Genomic DNA, 18,854 nt, shown 5'->3' on the forward strand with positions numbered 1-18,854 from the left:
CCTAATTTTGTTCCTACATCCAACAGTCTTACATCTATCGTACCCTGGCCAGTTTTGTCCCTCAATTAACACCATAAATAAAGTTCACTCTGGCATCTTACTTCCCTTCACCTGTCTATCACCTTCTGCTAGGTGATCTCCTTCTTCCCTTTCCCCGATGGTCCACTCTCCTCTCCCATCAGATCCCTTCCTCTCCAGCCCTTTACCTTTCCCACTCACCTGGCTTCACCTATCACCTTCTGGCTTGCCCTTCTTTCCCTCCCCCCATCTTTTTATTCTGGCACCTTCCCCCTCCCTTTCCAGCCTGAAATATCGATTGTTTGTTCTTTTCCATAGGTGCTGCCTGGCCTGCTGAGTTCCTCCAGCATTTTGACAATAGACAATAGACAGTAGACAATAGGTGCAGAAGTAGACCATTCGGCCCCTCGAGTCTGCACTGCCATTCTGAGATCATGGCTGATCATTCACTATCAATACCCAGTCCCTGCCATGTCCCCATATCCCTTGATTCCCCTATCCATCAGATATCTATCCAGCTCCTTCTTGAAAGCATCCAGAGAATTGGCCTCCATCGTCTTCCGAGGCAGTGCATTCCACACCTCCACAACTCTCTGGGAGAAGAAGTTCTTCCTCAACTCTGTTTTAAATAACTGACCTCTTATTCTCAATCCATGCCCTCTGGTACTGGACTCTCCCAACATCTGGAACATATTTCCTGCCTCAATCCTATCAAATCCTTTAATTATCTTAAACGTTTCAATCAGATCCCCTCTCAATCTCTTCAATTCCAGCGTGTACAAGCCCAATCTCTCCAATCTCTCTGCGTAAGACAGCCCTGCCATCCCAGGAATCAACCTAGTGAATCTACGCTGCACTTCTTCAATTGCCAGAATGTCCTTCCTTAAACCTGGAGACCAAAACTGTACACAATATTCCAGGTGTGGTCTCACCAGGGCCCTGTACAAATGCAAAAGGACATCCTTGCTCTTGTACTCAATTCCCCTTGTAACAGGGGCCAACATTCCATTTGCCCTCTTCACTGCCTGTTGCACTTGCTCATTCACCTTCATTGACTGGTGAACTAGGACTCCTAGGTCTCTTTGCATTTCTCCCTTACCTAACTCTACACCGTTCAGACAATACTCTGCCCTCTTGTTCCTGCTTCCAAAATGGATAACTTCACATTTATTCACATTGAATGACATCTGCCAAGTATCTGCCCACTCACCCAGCCTATCCAAGTCTCCCTGTATTCTCCTAACGTCCTCTTCGCATGTCACACTGCCACCCAATTTAGTATCGTCAGCAAACTTGCTGATATAGTTTTCAATGCCCTCATCTAAATCGTTGACATAAATCGTAAAGAGCTGTGGTCCCAATACAGAGCCCTGTGGTACCCCACTAGTCACCTCCAGCCAGTCCGAGAAACACCCATTCACTGCTACCCTTTGCTTTCTATCTGCCAACCAGTTTTCTATCCATGCTGAAACCCTGCCCCCAATGCCATGAGCTCTGATTTTACTCACCAATCTCCTATGTGGCACCTTATCGAATGCCTTCTGAAAATCTAGGTGCACAACATCCACTGGCTTACCCTCGTCTAACATCCTTGTTACACCCTCAAAAAACTCCAACAGATTAGTCAAGCATGATTTGCCCTTGGTAAATCCATGCTGGCTCGGCCTAATCCTATTTCTGCCATCAAGATGTGCCACTATTTTGTCCTTAATAATGGACTCAAGCATCTTCCCCACAACTGATGTTAGGCTAACAGGGTGATAGTTCTCCGTTTTCTCCTTCCCTCCCTTCTTGAAAAGTGGGATAACATTAGCCACTCTACAATCTTCAGGAACTGATCCTGAATCTAAGGAACATTGGAAAATGATTACCAATGCATCCGCAATTTCCTGAGCCACCTCTTTTAGAACCCTCGGATGCAGACCATCTGGACCCAGGGATTTATTAGCCTTCAGTCCTACCAGTCTACTCATCACAGTTTCTTTCCTAATGTCAATCTGTCTCAATTCCTCTGATATCTTATGACCCTGGCCCATCCATACATCTGGGAGATTGCTTGTGTCCTCCCTGGTGAAGACAGATCTAAAGTACGCATTAAATTCTGTTGCCATTTCCCTGTTTCCCATAACAATTTCTCCCAATTCATTCTTCAAGGGGCCAACATTGTTCTTAACTATCTTCTTTCTCTTCACATAGCTAAAAAAGCTTTTGCTATCCCCTTTTATATTCCTGGCTAGACTGAGCTCATACCTGATTGATGTGTGTGTTGTTGTTTGAATTTCCAGCATCTGCAGATTTCCTCATGTTTGCTCATTACTGCATTGCTTGTCTGAGGAATGCCGGTCATTGCAAATTATCCATGTTTCCAAATGAGACACCAGTGAGAATATCGCACGAGTATTTTGAGTGTTTGGGGATGATGAAGAACATTTAATAACAGAAAATATTATTTGCTGTTTACTTAACTAAAAGGAAAGTATTTCAATTTGAAAAACACCCAACATCAATTCGATGCAGTAGCTTACAAGTGACATTCCATTTTTACGTTAGAACATGCGCATGCCACAGCGGCTGTCTCTGCACTTTCCCCGTAGTTTCCGTCAGATTAATATGAAATGTGATGCCAGTTCCAATAAGCTCTGCATTTTATGGCTTCCTTAATTATTGCTAATTGCCTAATGCGGATGCTGGTTCTAAAATTACTACTGCTGATTTGCAGATATTCCACAGAATTGAACAACCTGAAGATACTGTGTGGTATTAATTCCGAACCTTACGGAGGCATTTCTTTCTCAGGGCCTTTTGGAGGTCACTCTGTCTCTAAAAAAAATGCTACATTACAGATGCAGTATTGCCTTGCCCTCTGAATGCCAGACATCTGATTAATTCGATTTTGAGTTGCATATTACTAAACAGATCTAATTTATTATGGAAAGGCTGTATAAATTACAAGCAATTTATACACATTTTTATTCCTTCCTTGACACCCAACTGATTTATTTTAAGTCTACTCTATGCCTGATTTGCTATATTCCAATTTAGTTGTTAAATTGGAATAGCGGTAGCGTAGTGCTATTGCAGCCGCAGCGATCATCAGTCGGGGGGTTCAGTTCCTGCTGCTGCCTGTAAGGAGTCTGTATGTTCTCTCTGTGAATGTGTGGATTTCCTCTAGGTGCTCCAGTCTCCTCCCGCCTCTGAAGACGTAGAGGTTAGCGTTACTGAGATACGGGCGCCAGCACCGGGACTGTGGCAAACTGCCCAGTGCAATCCTTGCTGATTTGACTTGACGCAGTCAACACACATTTTCACATTCTGATGTACTAGTGACAAATAAAGCTAATCTTTAATCTTTAGAAGTTCACATTTTCTACATTCCAGGTGAAACAATTAAGTTTTGGGGAAAAGAAAATAGATATTGAAACTAGCTAGGTAGCTCTGGAAAAGAGTAAGCACTTAGTGTCTGATCTATTAGATGCCCCCTGTACCTAATAAAGTGGTCATGGAGTCTACACTTGTGGTCTTCTGCTTCTGCTCTTTAGCCCATCACTTCAAGGTTCAAAATGTTGTGTGTTCAGAGATGCTCTTCTTCATTCACTGGTTGCAATGGGTGGTTATTTGAGTTACTGTTGCCTTCCGGACAACTTAAACCAGGCTGGCCATTCTCTTTTGGCCTCTCTCATTAACAAGGCATTTACACTTACAGAACTGCTGCTCACTGGATGCTTTTTGCTTTTCATGCCATTCTCTGTGAACTCTGGAAACCATGAAAATCCCAGCAGATTAGCAGTTCCCCATTCTGATGTTTTGTCTGAACAACAACTGAGCCTCTTGACCATGTCTGCATGCTTTCTTGCATTGAGTTGCTGCCACGTGATTGGCTGATCAGACATTTGCTGGTGTACAGGTGTGGCTAATAAAGGGGCCACTGAGTGTAGATTGGTGCCTGATGGTTGGCGAGGACATGGCAGATCAATGATCCTGCTTCTATGCTATATGACTCTATGAGCTGGTGCAGGTACAATGGGCTGAATGGCCTTCTTTTATTCTACATTACTTTTTGTTTTTATACTTTCAGAATTTATACTCTGGCAAACCTTAGCCTTCTTATGCCCATTCCCCACTGCCACTTTGTTAGTAAATACTACCCCTAGCCATTGTGGTCCTGACCCCTAGGACAACCTTTCTGAATACCCAGACAAAGCCTTTTGGATGGGGACATGCAAAGGAAAAGTTTGGAGAAGGGATTCCCAGCCTGGGGGTCCACAGACCACTTGCTTAATAGCTTTGGTCCTTGGCACAAAAAAGGTTGGAAACTCCTGGTTTAGAGGGATTTGGGACAAGCAGGGCAAATAGCTAGGCAACTTGGATCAGTGGAGATGAAGAGCCTGCTTCTATGCTGTTGCAATCTATGACCTTGTGACCTCCACTTTGCCACAGAAGGTTCACTTATTTGAAAGTTCTCAGTGACATCCTATCTGCACCCATGGTCACCTCACATCTCTCATTGTCCACTCTCTGAAATGCCCAGGGATGTTTACTTTATGAATTTTCCTCCCTGTCCTCATCGCTTATCCCATTCTTTTCCTCAGTACCGAGGCTGAACCAGGTCATTGCAACCTGACCATTCAGTCAAAACCAGAGGTATTTATATATATATTCACTTAAGAGACGGGCATTTTGCTGGCTGATCCGGTGTTTAAATGTCCTCATCTCCAGACGACTTTAAGAAGGGCGGAGTGAACTGCCTCGAACCACAGCAATTCCGTCGAGTAAAAGAGCCACAGAACAGAGACACAGGACCTTCATCTTGCACTGTACTGCTGCCACAAAACAATAAATTTCACCTATCAGTGGTCGCAGACATATCTGAAATTTGTTGCTTTGTGGCAGCAATCCAGTGCAAGACATTGAATTCTTATAAATTACAAAAATAAATTGTGAAAAAGACAAATAATGATGTGAGAATAAACTCAGCCTCTCCAATTTCTCCTGATAGTTATAACCTTCCATTCCGGACAGCAACCTAGAGAATATCTTTGGAAGACTGTCTTCTGCCACCAAATATTTCCTGTAGCATGGTGACCAGAACTGCATACTGTAAGTGTTGTCTAACCGATGTTTTGTACAACTACAATATGAGATTAATTTGTTACACTCAATGTCTCAATTTTGGTGGCTAACATACCAAATACCTTTTCACTGTCCTATGTATCTGCTATATTGCCACTTTCAGGATATAGCAGACTTGCATCTCAAGTTTGCAAAATTCAAAGTTGAAAGTTCAAAGTAAATTTATTATCAAAGTAAGTATATAAGTTCTGGTCACCTCACAATAGGAAGGATGTGGAAACCATAGAAAGGGTGCAGAGGAGATTTACAAAGATGTTGCCTGGATTGGGGAGCATGCCTTATGAGAATAGGTTGAGTGAATTCGGCCTTTTCTCCTTGGAGTGACGGAGGATGAGAGGAGACCTGATAGAGGTGTATAAGATGATGAGAAGCACTGATCATGTGGATAGTCAGAGGCTTTGTCCCAGGGCTGAAATGGCTAGCATGAGAGAGAGCATATTTTTAAGGTGCTTGGAAGTAGGTACAGAGGAGATATCATGGGTAAGTTTTTTACTCAGAGTGGTGAGTGCGTGGAATGGGCGGCCGGCGATGGTGGTGGAGGCGGATATGAGAGAGTCTTTTAAGAGACATGTACAATGAGCTCAGAAAAATAGAGGGCTATGGGTAACCCTAGGTAGTTCTAAGTTAGAGACATGTTTGGCACAGCTTTGTGGGCCAAAGGGCTGGTATTGTGCTGCAGGTTTTCTATGTTGTTATGAGACTTAGGTGGTGGCAGGGAGTTGCATTGTTTCATGGCCTAGGGGAAGAAGCTGTTTCCCATTCTAGCAGCCCCGGTCCTGAGATATATTTTCTTGCAGGCATTCTCAGTAAAACAAAGAATATACTAAGATCAACGAAAAATGACACACAAAGACTGTAAACGAAGAGAAACTGAACAAATACAAATAAATAAATAAGTTTCAAAGATTCAAAGTACATTATTACCAAGGAATGTATATACTATACACCTGGAATTTTTTCTGCTTATAGTCAGTACAAAGCAAGAAACTTGAATAACCCAATTCAAAAAAGACCAAAACGAAGACCAAAAGAGCAAAATGAGAGGGAAAAAACCGCATTGTGCAAAGAATAGAAGCAAGCCGACAGCATTCCAAACCAGGCCGAGTCCCAGATCCGCTTCAAAAGCCGCCAGAGTAGGTCGAAGCTGAGCCTTGGTCCCCAGTTCTCACATTAGAGCAGCCAGGTTAGCTGGCAGTCTCTTCGCTGTGGAGAAAGGAACGAACATTTGCGGGAGAGCGAGCAAAATCAGCCCAACCCTCACTCCGGAACCCGACACCTGGGCTTCCAGTCGATCTGCGCTGATGTTTAAATTGTCCAAGAACCAAGTGGCGCCACGTTCCAGGAGCTGGATCCTGGTGCCCTGATATTCCTGGTCCGCCCTGCCCGAAGCCGTTCCCGATCTCACCAAATCGGCGCAGTACCAACCTCGCACCCGGGTTAGGTGGACGGGCACCGAAACTCCTCCACATCAACTCCTCTCCAAAATGCTCACTCCATCTATGGTAGCGATACCACCAATCTCATCTGCGAACCCACTGGTCCCAACACATTGCGTCTCACAATGCCCCATCACGGCTCATCCCCCAGACCAGCCTCGCCTCCACTTGGCTCCTCACCGTCTCTGGCGATAGCTCACCACAATTTGCTTTATGAACGATATGATAAGTAATGTTTTTAGTTGATTCTCTTGCCTTATGATGTAACAGTAAGCCGTTGCACATCTTTGGTAGTGCCATCTTAAACCAGATGTATCAGAATAAGCAAACCAACAAGTAAATAAATACTGATAACGTGAGTTGTGGAGTGCTTAGGTGTCAAAATGGCTGTGATGCGTCCAGTGTGGTAGTGGGTAGTGGGTAGTGCGTGTCGCTCTCACCTTCAGCTTCACTGCTGGCTGTCAGACTTGTGAGGAGAGCCGAATGTGTAAATCTCTCCTTGCCAGTGCACAGCCTCTCCAACAAGACGCCTCATGTGGTGCCTCCTCACTGGTGACACACAGAAACTAAACTCCTTTTGGACTCAGGCTGAACTACAGAGGACAAGGAGGAGGCCTGGTGCCTGTTCATGTAGAATGCAGGCTAACTGGTGTGTGGACATGGCCTGGTGTTCATGAACCAGATCCTGAGCTATTGGTAAGTAGCCCCACTGCCTTGTGGGTAGCCTCGGGAGAGGCGAAGGCTACGGGTGTAAACCCAGACAGCAAATCTGGAAAGGAACCTTTAGGGGGCTAGACATCATTGAACATCCTCCCAGCAGCTCTTGCAGCCAAGCTGGAGCCAGACATATTGGTTCATAAGCTTTCCTTTGGACTAGATTGGTGAGGCCAAGATAGGGATCTTGACAACTGGGCACCTCAGGATCTCCATACCTTCCACCCAGGCTTGTGATGATGATCATCATCACCTATCATCCTTCAAGACTGACGGATGCCAATCACCAACCACCAGAGCCCTTGAGATTCATTTTCTTGCAGGCATTTACGTAAAAACTAAAGTACAACGGAATTAATGAAACACTATACGCGACCGAAGATTTACAAAGAGCCTCTGTGCAAAAGAAGACAAGCTGTGCAAATTAAAAATAATACTGAGAACATGAGTTGTAGAGCCTTGAAGGTGAGCCCATAGGTTGTGAAATCGGTTCAGCGTCGGGGTGAGTGAGGTGTTGGGCTGATCCAGGAGACTGTCAGTTGAAGGGCAATAACTGTTCCTGATCCTGGTGATGTGGGAACTAAGGCTCCTGTACCTCCTTCCCGATGGCATCAGTGAGAAGAGAGCATTTCCTGGACGGTAAGAGCCATTCCCGAGTTCCCTGCCTTTTACTCTGTATGTCCTACCAGGATTTATCTTCTCTAAGTTCATCACATCACACATGCCTGAATTAACTTCTACCGTCTACTGCTCTGCCCAGTAGGCCTATGTTCCGCCGTATGCTTAGACACCTTTCTTCACTTTCTGCAACCATTGGCTAGGATAATGGTTGTGAAAGAGCCATTGCTCCTAATCAAGTCAATTTTTTGTACGGCATTACCACTATGGAGGCGAGCACGAGCCAGTCAAAGACAAGAGGCAGTTCCTGCATCTATGTAGAGTACATATACATACAGGCTGCCTGTAAAATGTCTGTGGTTTTCTTCATTTCAACTTGAATTAACTCTGTTCCTTGGGGCATTGCCATAAGGAATGAAAACAGCAATCAGAGGCTAATGAAAGTGATTAATTTCCTCTGGTCCAGCTTTTAAATCTCATTGTTTCAGCAGTTATAATAGTCCTATGCCACCTGGACAGTGAGCTAATTTTTACTTTAAGGGATAACAAATGTACTGAAGATGGATGATATTGCTTTCCTGCTTGGACCTCCCCAGATTGGTGGAATAGTGCAATATAAGCAATTGTTCCACAATTCTTCTTCATAACCTCAATCCCTACACCCCTTGGTGCATTTAGTGCATGGAATTATCTCCTTAAGAATACTCATCAACAGCCTTCTCCAACCGACACAGCTCAGCCCAATGATGTTTCAGTTCAAAGTTCAAAATAACTTTATTATCGAAGTATGTATATATCACCATATACTACCTTGAGATTCCTTTTCTTGTAGGCATTGACAGTACGCAACAAGAAACACGACAGAATCAATGAACAACTACACATGATGAAAATGACGAACAATGCAAATACAGAAAGAGAAAAAAAAGACAAAATAAAAATAATAAATAAATACGCAATAAATGTTGAGAACATGAGTTAAATATCAGAGAAACCAGCCTCCCCTCCATGGACTCTGTGATAAAAAACCGTGCAAATAGAAAAAGTGAAAAAAAAAACACAAAATAATAATAGTAAATAAATAGGCAATACATATGGAGGACATGAGTAAAGATCACAGAAACTAACTTCCTCTCCGCTGTCTCCGTCTACATTTTTTGTGGCCTCAGTAAAGCAGCCAACATAATCAAAGATCCTTTCAACTGCTGACACCTTCTCCTCACCCCTCTCATTGGGCAGAAAATACAAAAGGCTGAAAGTGCGTACCACCAGGCTTCACTGTCATAAGAATACTGAGTGGACTCTTGTGTTAGTCCTGACGAAGGGCCTTGGCCCGAAATGTCGACAGTGCTTCTCCCTATTGATGCTGCCTGGCTTGCTGTGTTCCACCGGCATTTTGTGTGTGTTGCTTGTGTAATAAAATGGTCTCTTGACCTCAAATCCACCTCGTTATGATTTTGCACATTAACGGCTGCCTGTGCCGCACTTTCTCTGTGACACTTTATTCTGAAGTTTGAATAATCAATTCATAGAACACGAGAGCTCAGAAACAGGCCCTTCAGCCCATCAAGTCAATGCCAAACCATTATCATGCCTAGTACCATCGACCTGCACCCCAACCATAGCCCACCATAGCCCCCTCATCCATGTATCTATCTAAATTTCTCTTAGATGTTGAAATCAACCCAGCACCTACCACTTACACTGGCAGCTCGTTCCAAACTCTCACCACCCTCTGAATGAAGATCTCCCTCATGTTCCCCTTAAACATTTCACTTTTCACCTTAACCCATGACCACTGGTTATAGTTTCACCCAACCTCAGTGGAAAAATCTGTTTGCATTTACTCTCATAATTTTGTATACATTTATCAAATCTCCCCTCAATCTTTTACAGTCCTTACCTGTTCAACCTTTTCCTATAACTCAGGTCCTCAAGCTCTGGTAACAACCTTGTTAAATTTCTCTGCACTCTTTCAATCTTATTTACATCCTTTTGCAGGTAGGTGCCCAAAAACTTCACACAATGCTCTAAATTATGCCTCTCTGTCATCTCATAAAGATTCAACATAACATCCCAACTCCTGTGCTCATTACATTGATAGACGAAGGCCGATGTGCGAAAAGCTTTCTTTACGACCCCATGTAACTGTTACGTTACCTTCTGTTATTGCATTTTGTCATTGTTTTCCCTTGTATTGCCTCAATGCACTGTGTGGATGGCATGCAAAGCAAAGTTCCTCACTGTACCTTGGTGCATGAGATTAAAGATCTAAGGATTAATTTTATTTGTCACATGCACATTGAAATATAAGGTGAATAGCTTTATTTTCACATCAACAAGCAGGACAGTGCAAATACGTGCAATCACTGCCATGTCTCTGGCACTAACATAGTATGCCCACAACTTACTCAGACATCTTAGGAATGTGGGAGGAAACCAGAGCACCCAGAGGAAAGTCACACGTTCATGAAAAGAGACTGCATAAGCTCTTTACAAACAGCAGTGGGAAATGAACCCCAGTCAATTTTATGGCTAGTGCTGTAAAGCTTAGTGCTAATCGCAATGATACTGTTCTACATGTGTTCATAACAAACTAATGTACAAATTACAGTTCAGAGAATCCCACAAACTCACCACCCTTGAAAGCAGGGGTTCACGACCTTTTTTATAGCATGGACCCCTACCATTAACCAAGGGTCCATGAAACCCAGGTTGGGAACTCTTGATCTAAATAAAGAAATTTCTCCTCATCTTGGTCCTAAAAATTACTTACCCAATGTCCTGAGATTGTTACCCCTTTCTAGGCTCCCAGTCAGGGGAAACATCCAGCCCATATCCAGTTACTGTGCTTACTAGAACTGTAAATGCAATAGCCCCTTGTTTTCCTAAAGTCCAATGAATACAGGTCTTCTCCCCTCTCCCATCAGACAGATGATGCACAAATCGCACCAACCTCCAGACTCAAGAACAGTTTCTTGAAAGGGTTTATAAAGTAACGGACAAAGTCTTGATCTCCCAATCTACCTTATCGTGGCCCTTGAGCAATTTTTGCCTATTTTCATTGCACTTTCTCATAACCTGGAGCTTTATTCCCCTCCGTAGACACTGCCTGGCCTGCTGAGTTCCTCCAACTTTTTGTGTGTGTTACTATATTCTGCATTCTGTTTTCTTTTCACTCCCCCGATGTGATGAAGTAATGCATGATCTGTCTGGATGGCACTAAAACAAAAGTGTTTCACTAAATCTCAGTACACATGACAATAATAAACCAGTGAAGCAACGTAACTTACCGTACACAAAAAGCAAGGAGTGGCAGATGTGGTAAAGAATCATTTAAATTTCTAACCTGATGAAGCACCTTGGCCTGAAATGTCAACTCTTTATTCCTTTCCATTCATACTGCCTGACCTGCCAAGTTCCTCCAGATTCCTATTCCCGCTCCTGTTCTGGCATGTCAGTCCATGGCCTCTTCTTGTGCCATGATGAGGTCACCCTCAAGATTGACGAGCAACACCTCATATTCCATCTAGGTAGCCTCAAACCTGATGGGATGAATATCGATTTCTCTTTCCAGTAAATTTTTTCCCTTCCCCCTTCCCTCTTCTTCTATTCCCCACTCTGGCTTCTTATCTATTCCATAGCCTGCGGAGCCACTTACAAGGACTCTAAAACTCTTGTGCTCAGTATTATTTATTTACTATTTATTTATTGTTATTATTACTTGTTTTTCTTTCGTATTTGCATAGTTAGTCTTTTGCGCATTGGTTGTTTGTCAGTCTTTGTTACTATATATTTTTTCATTGATTCAAATTTAAAGTAAGTTTGTTATCAAAGTACATATTTGTCACCATATGCAACCCTGAGATTTGTTTTCTTGCGGGCATACTCAACAAATCCAATAACCATAATAGCATCAATGGAAAACAACACCAACAGGTGGACAACCAGTTTCAAAAGACAACAAATTGTGCAAATACGAAAGAAAATAATAAATAAATAAGCAACATGAGATGAAGAGTTCTTGAAAGTGAGTCCGTAGCTTGTGGAACAGCTCAGTAATGGGGCGAGTGACGTTTCCCCTCTGGCTGAAGAGCCTGCTGGTTGAGCAGTGATAGTTGTTGCTAAACCTGGTGGTGTGGGACTTGAGGCTCCTGTAGTGCCTCCCTGATGGCAGCATTGAGAAGAGAGCATGTCCTGGGTGGTGGGGCTCCCTGAAGGTGGATGCTGCTTTCCTTCGACAATGCTCTGTGTAAATGTGCTAAATGGTGGGGAGAGCTTTACCAATGATGAACTGCACTTTATCCACGACCTTTTGTAGGATTTTCTGTTCAAGGACATTGGTGTTTCTGTACGGGCGGTGGAGCCTGTTGTATTTCTTTGTTCAACAGTTAATGTCTGCAAGAAAATGAATCTCCGGTTTGTATATGGTGACGTATATGTAGCTTGATAATAAATTTATTTTGAACTTTCAACACTATATTTTAACTACTTTGCTTTGATTAGAACGCCACGTTGAGCCCGTTTTCTGCCCTTGAAAACGAGCAACCTAACTGGTGCTTAAATAACTCTGCTATTGTGCCTTGCCAACCCAAGCCCATCGAGTGGACAAAATTTGTGAACTGGGTGACTGCGCCAAGCATCTGCAGTGATTTGTCTTAGGATGGCTTGAGTCTCCTCTGGTGCAGACCGGTAACTCAATCCCATGGTACTCCAGGTGCAATTAATAGTGCCCTCCACTTAGACTGCCAACAGGATGATAATTACTGCACTTCGCTAGTCAGGCAGAACTTCTTCCATCTGCTACCGTGCATTGAGTCAGCTTGTGTCATGGACTCTCCACTGGCTCTCTTGGAGCAGATGTCCAGGGTGACATTGCAGCATGTCCTATTAATCCTGATCTGTGGTAGACGCAGGACACCTCAATGCTCCACAGAAAACCCCACACTGCTGTTCTATTGATCTTCTCCAGGTAAGCAGAGGATGTGAAAAAAAGACTTTTATTTTCTGATCTTCAGATGCCCTTTGCTGCTGAGAAGGCTCTGCCTGATGTAAACTGACATGAGGATAATGGCAAAGGAAGATGATGATCACGATGATGTTGACTTGGGCCTGAGAGGCCAGCGTCGGGCATTTTCATGCCTTACAAGGCGCGGAACGAAAGACTGTGTGGTGTGCCTCTCCTCACACAGACATTTCACAGTATTTTTCTTTATTTTATGAGGTCGAGTTGCGAGCTCAGCACTCAACCCAGCACGGATGGAAAGCGTACTCGGGAGCGGCCCGACTGGATTTGAACCCGGGAACCTCCATTCCGGGGTCCAGCGCTGATGTCACTGCGCCACCGAGGAAAGGCAAAGGAAGAGACAATGACTAGTTCTTCTCCTCACTTAGCCATCACCTTCTTATGGTGACCCTGCTCCTTCCCTGTCTCCCATAGTCTGCTCACCTTCCAAATCAAATTCCTTTTTCTTCAGGCCCTTACCTCTTCCACAAATCATATCCCAGCATCTCACTTCATCTCATCTCTCCTCTCCCACCCACCAATCTTCCCCTCACCTGGTTTCACCTATCACTTGTCAGCTTGTGCTCCTTCTTGTCCTGGCTTAATCACCCTCCCTTTCCAATGCTGAAGCAGTCTTGGCCTGGAACACTACAGAAGGTAAAACACTGCAACACAGTGCAGGCCCTTCAAACCATGATGTTGTGCAGATCTTTTAACCTAACCCTTCCCTCCCACATAGCCATCAATTTTTCCATTGATTTTCTATCATGTTGATTTAAAGCACAGAATCATAAGACATAGGAGTAGACTCAGGCCATTTGGCCCATCAAGTCTGCTCTGCTATTCATTTATGGTTAATTTGTTTTCCCACTCAACTCCGTGTTCCTGCCTTATCCCCATAACTTTTGGCGCCCTTACTAATTGAGAACCTATGAACCTCCACTTTCAATATACCTGATGACTTGGCTTCCACAGACATCTGCAGCAATGAATTCCACGGGTTCACCATTCCCTGGCAGAAGAAATTCTTCCTCACCTCTGTTCTCTGTCCTGAATTTGGCCCAGTAAATCATGGGTAAAGCCCCCCCAACCACTGAGCACATCTACATGAAACACTGCCGTAGGAAAGGAGCATCCGTCATCAGAGATCCTCACCACCCAGGCCATGCTCTTCTCTCATTGCCGCCATCAGGCAAAAGATACAAGAGCCTCAGGGCTCTCACCACCAGTTCAACACACATAAAATGCTGGAGAAACTCAGTAGGCTAGGCAGCATCTATGGAAAAGAGTAAACAGTCGACGTTTTGGGCCAAGACCCTTCAGCAGGACTGATGAGGGCAAGATTCTCCTTGGAAATCACGGCCTGAAGGCCTGTACTTTGATGTACTGTTGTATGTTCCATGTTCTGAAAATAGAACACAGACCAGCACAGCACAGAAACAGGCTTTGTTTTGTGATTGTATGTTTTCCTGATATTGTTCTGTATGTGCTCTATGTGCCTTGTGCTGTGTGTGACTGTGTTTTTCACCTTGGCCCCAGAGGAACGCTGCTTTGTTTGGCTGTTTACATGGGTGTAGAAGAATGACAGTCAAACATAAACTGGAAATAGAACTTCAGCCCACAACATGATAGACTTATTGTTCTCTCAGGAGAATAACTTGTTTCCTATTCCCTTGCTTTGCTGACATTCCTCACTCATTCACATATTATAATGAAGATCTTCACATTTAATTGTACCTTTTCATAGAAACATAAAAAACCTACAGCACAATATGGCCCTCAAAGTTGTGCCAAACATGTCCCTACCTTAGAAATTACTAGGCTTACCCATAGCCCTCTATTTTTCTAAGCTCCATGTACCTATCCAAAAGTCTCTTAAAAGACCCTATCGTATCCGCCTCCACCACCGTTGCCGGCAGCCCATTCTACGCACTCTCCACTCTCTGCATAAAAAAAATTACCCCTGACATCTCTTCCATACCTACTCCCCAGCACCTTAAACCTGTGTCCTCTTGTGGCAACCATTTCAGCCCTGGGAAAAAGCCTCTGACCATCCACATGATCAATGCATCATCTTATACACCTCTATCAGGTCACCCCTCATCCTTTGTCACTCCAAGGAGAAAAGGCCGAATTCACTCAACCTGTTTTCATAAGGCATGTTCCCCAATCCAGGCAACATCCTTGTAGATCTGCTCTGCACCCTTTCTATGGCTTCCACATCCTTCCTGTAGTGAGGTGACCAGAACTGAGCACAGTACTCCAAGTGGGGTCTGACCAGGGTCCTTTTCAGTTAATAATTAATAGAGGGCAACACATAGAGTCATGGAGTCATACAGCAAGGAAGCCCTTTGGCCCAACTAGCCCAAGCTGATGCAGATTCCCATCTAAACTAATCCCATTTGCCTGTCTTTGGTCTATGAACTCTTTAAACCTGTTCAACCATGTATCTGTCCAAGAGGCCTTGAAATGTTGCTAATGTACCTCCCTCAACCATTTCCTCTGGATGCTCATTTCATATGAAGAGCCCCTCTGGGTGAAACATTTGCTCTGTAGGCCCCTATTAAAGTTTAACCTCTCAGTTTAAGAATATTGAAAGACATTGATAGAGTGACGTGAACTGGATGTTAATGTTTGTAAGGGAGTTTAGGACCAGAGGGTACGACCTTAGAATACAAGGGCATCCCTTTAGAACAGAGATAAGAAGGAATTTCTTCAGCCAGAAAATGGTGAATCTGTGGAATTCTTATTTAAAGTGGGGGTTGATAGGTTCTTGATTAGTTGGGGATTCAAAGGTTACTTGGAGAAGGCAGGGGAAAGGGGTTGAGAGGGATAGTAAATCAGTGATGATGGAATGGCAGAGCAGACTTGATGGTCCAAATTGCTTAATTCTGCTCCTATGTCCTACGGTCTTATGCCCTGCCCCCTGGTTTTTGATACTCCAACACTAGGAAAAAGATTGTGTATTCTCTCTGTACTAATCTGGTGCCAAATGAAATTAATTCCATTTGCCTGCACATAGTCAATATACACATAGTGGCCATTTTATGAGGTACATCCTGTGCCTAATAAAGTAGCCATTGAGTATATATTTGTGGTCTATTGTCGCTGTAAACAACCACTTCAAGGTTTGATGTGTTGCATATTCTGGACACCACTGTTGTAAGTTGTGTTTATTTGAGTTGCTGTCACTTTGAACAAGTCTGGCAATTTTCCTCTGACCTCTCTCATTAACGTCTTGTTTTGTTCCCTGCAGGACTGCTGCTCACTGGATGTTTTTTTTTTTGTTTTTTGTACCAGACTCTGTAAACGCTAGAGACTGTTGTACATGAAAATCGCAGCTTCTGAAAACCACCCTCAGACCACCCTGTCTAGCACCAACCATCTTTCCATGATCAAAGTCACTCAGATCACATTTCTTCCCCATTCTGATGTTTGGTCGGAACAACAACTGAATCTTTTGACCATGTTTGCATGTTTTTATGCATTGAGCTGCTGCCTCAAGATTGGCTGATTAGATATTTGCATTAACCAGCAGGTGTATGGGTATACCTAATAAGTACACGTCCATTCTCTCATGTTCATGTGTCTGCCTAAGTACTGCCTAAATACCTTAAAAAAACCTCTTTAGGGAAAAAGAGAGCGGTAGGCGGACAGAGAAAGAGAAATTTAACATGGGAATTCAAGAGCAAACTGTTGGATGATTTGTGGACTTCTGCTTACTTGATTTGTTGCCACTTATTGCTAGAGCCAGTTACTTTGATTACCAAATGGAGGAGACATTACTTCCTCAGCACAACATCTTATCGAATGAAATCACCTCTGGCATATGCAGGAGAAATTCATTTCAGCTCAGTGGTGCTTCTGTAAAAGCCAATTAGCTTAAACTGCTGTAAAGGCAATATTTGTCAACAATGAGAGTAAAACAATAGCTACATCACAAAACACTTGATTGTCTATAAAGGTCTCTTCCGTGATTATTCATCTTTGCGTTAGCAAATTCACCATCTGTTCTTATTGAGCAACAGCCATCAAATAAAAACTATGATTGAGAAATAGTGGCCTCCAGGCTAATCATTATTATCAGTTGATATCAGACCATAAGACATTGAAGCAGAATTAGGCCATTTGGCCCATCAACTCTGCTCCGCCTTTCAATCATGGCTGATTTATTTTTGCTCTCAACCCATTCTCCTACCTTATCCCCCTGATGCTTTGACTAATCAAGAACCTGTCAGCCTCCACTTTAGATATACCAAATGGCTTGATGTTCACAGCTGTCTGAGGAAACAAATTCTATATATTTACCACCCTCCAGCTAAAGAAATTCTTCTTCCCCTTTGTTCTAAAGGGATGTCCTTCTGGTTGGGTTGAGTTGTTCTCTGATCTTGACAAGTTGCTTGCAGATGTTTTGTCACCATCTGATGCTGTCACCAGCGTCAGTGCGCTGTTGATTGTGGTATGTCCTCCAAATGCTTGTCCTTTATATACAATCAGCTGATTGGATATCATTTCAGAAACTCATTTGTGTTATGGGGAGTAAATCTTGCTGCTGATTGACTGTGTGGTGAACTTCGTGCACTGTGGTCTGGAATTTTGTCCTTTTATTCTGAAGCTGTGCCCTCTAGTCCTAGACTCCCGCCCCCCCCCCACCCCACAGGAAAGATCCTCTCCACGTCCACTGTGCAATATTCGGTAGGTTTCAATGAGAGCCTCCTCATTGTACTAAACTCCAGTGAGTGCAAGCCGAATAGAGAAATAGTGGCGTCCTGACAGATCACTATTATAGGTTTATATAGTAACAAAAGGATCCCTTTAGCTTCTCTGATGCTCTCCAAAAATGTCAATCTCAGCATTCAATAACTGAGCAGTCACCTCCTTCTGAGTTGGAAAGCCGCGAACATTTACAAATTAAATAAATAAGCTCTTTACTCCCCTCTATAGATGATGCCTGACTTTCTGAGTTCCACCAGCATTTTTCATGTGTTACTCTGAATTTCTAGTATTTGCAGAATCTGTTGTGTTAATCAATAAATATCCCTTTTCTCAGTTCTTAAAAGCTGGCCACTAGCCCCAGGGCAATTTTCCCAGAGTATCGATTCTCCAATCTCTCTCAATGATTCTCTCAGTAGTGTAGCAGTTAGCGTAAACTACAGCACCAGCAGTAGGATCGATGTTCAATTCCCTGCTGCTATCTGTAGGCAGTTTGTATGTGTTAACTGTGATCATGTGGGTCTCTTCTAGGTGCTTTGGGTTTATTCTGCAGTCGGATGGTTTAGGGTTAGTGAGATATGGGCATGCCATGTTGGCGCTGTATGTGTGACAACACTTGCAGGCTGGCCATCCTAATCCTTGATTTGATTTGAAGCTCATTTTGCTGTATGTTTTGATGTACACGACAGTGCAAAAGCCTTAGGCACATTTGCATTGCTAGGACTTTTGCATAGTACTGTATTTGTCAACGCGGAGTGGAGAGCAAGTTTGTAACTCCGGTGGGAGCAAAGGACATTGGGAATGGTGAGAGTGGATCACCACGTGGGTGGGGGTGGGTTCGTGTGGGACAGGTGGCAGAGAAGAAGTGCTAGGGTGAGGGGTTGTCACGTGTGCAGCCACACCCAGCCTTGAGACACCAGGCAAGGTCAGTTGATTCCAATCAATCGGTTTAGTGATCATTACAGAATGGCTGTCTGGTGCTTCCCACACCCTCCCCTCTCCCTCCATTTCCCTACCTCTTTTCCTAACCATGATTCTATTTTCTCTGCCCCCTTCCATTCTCAGTCCACAATAGAGACACATATCAGAATCAGGTTTATCATCAGTCACGTATGTCATGAAATTTGTTTTTTTTTTGCAGCAGCTCAGTGCAATAAATAAAATTATTACAGTACAGTACTGTGCAAAAAATTTTAGCCACCCTAGCTATATATATGTGC

This window comes from Hypanus sabinus, chromosome 7 (assembly GCF_030144855.1).
Source record: "Hypanus sabinus isolate sHypSab1 chromosome 7, sHypSab1.hap1, whole genome shotgun sequence".
Taxonomy (NCBI): domain Eukaryota; kingdom Metazoa; phylum Chordata; class Chondrichthyes; order Myliobatiformes; family Dasyatidae; genus Hypanus; species Hypanus sabinus.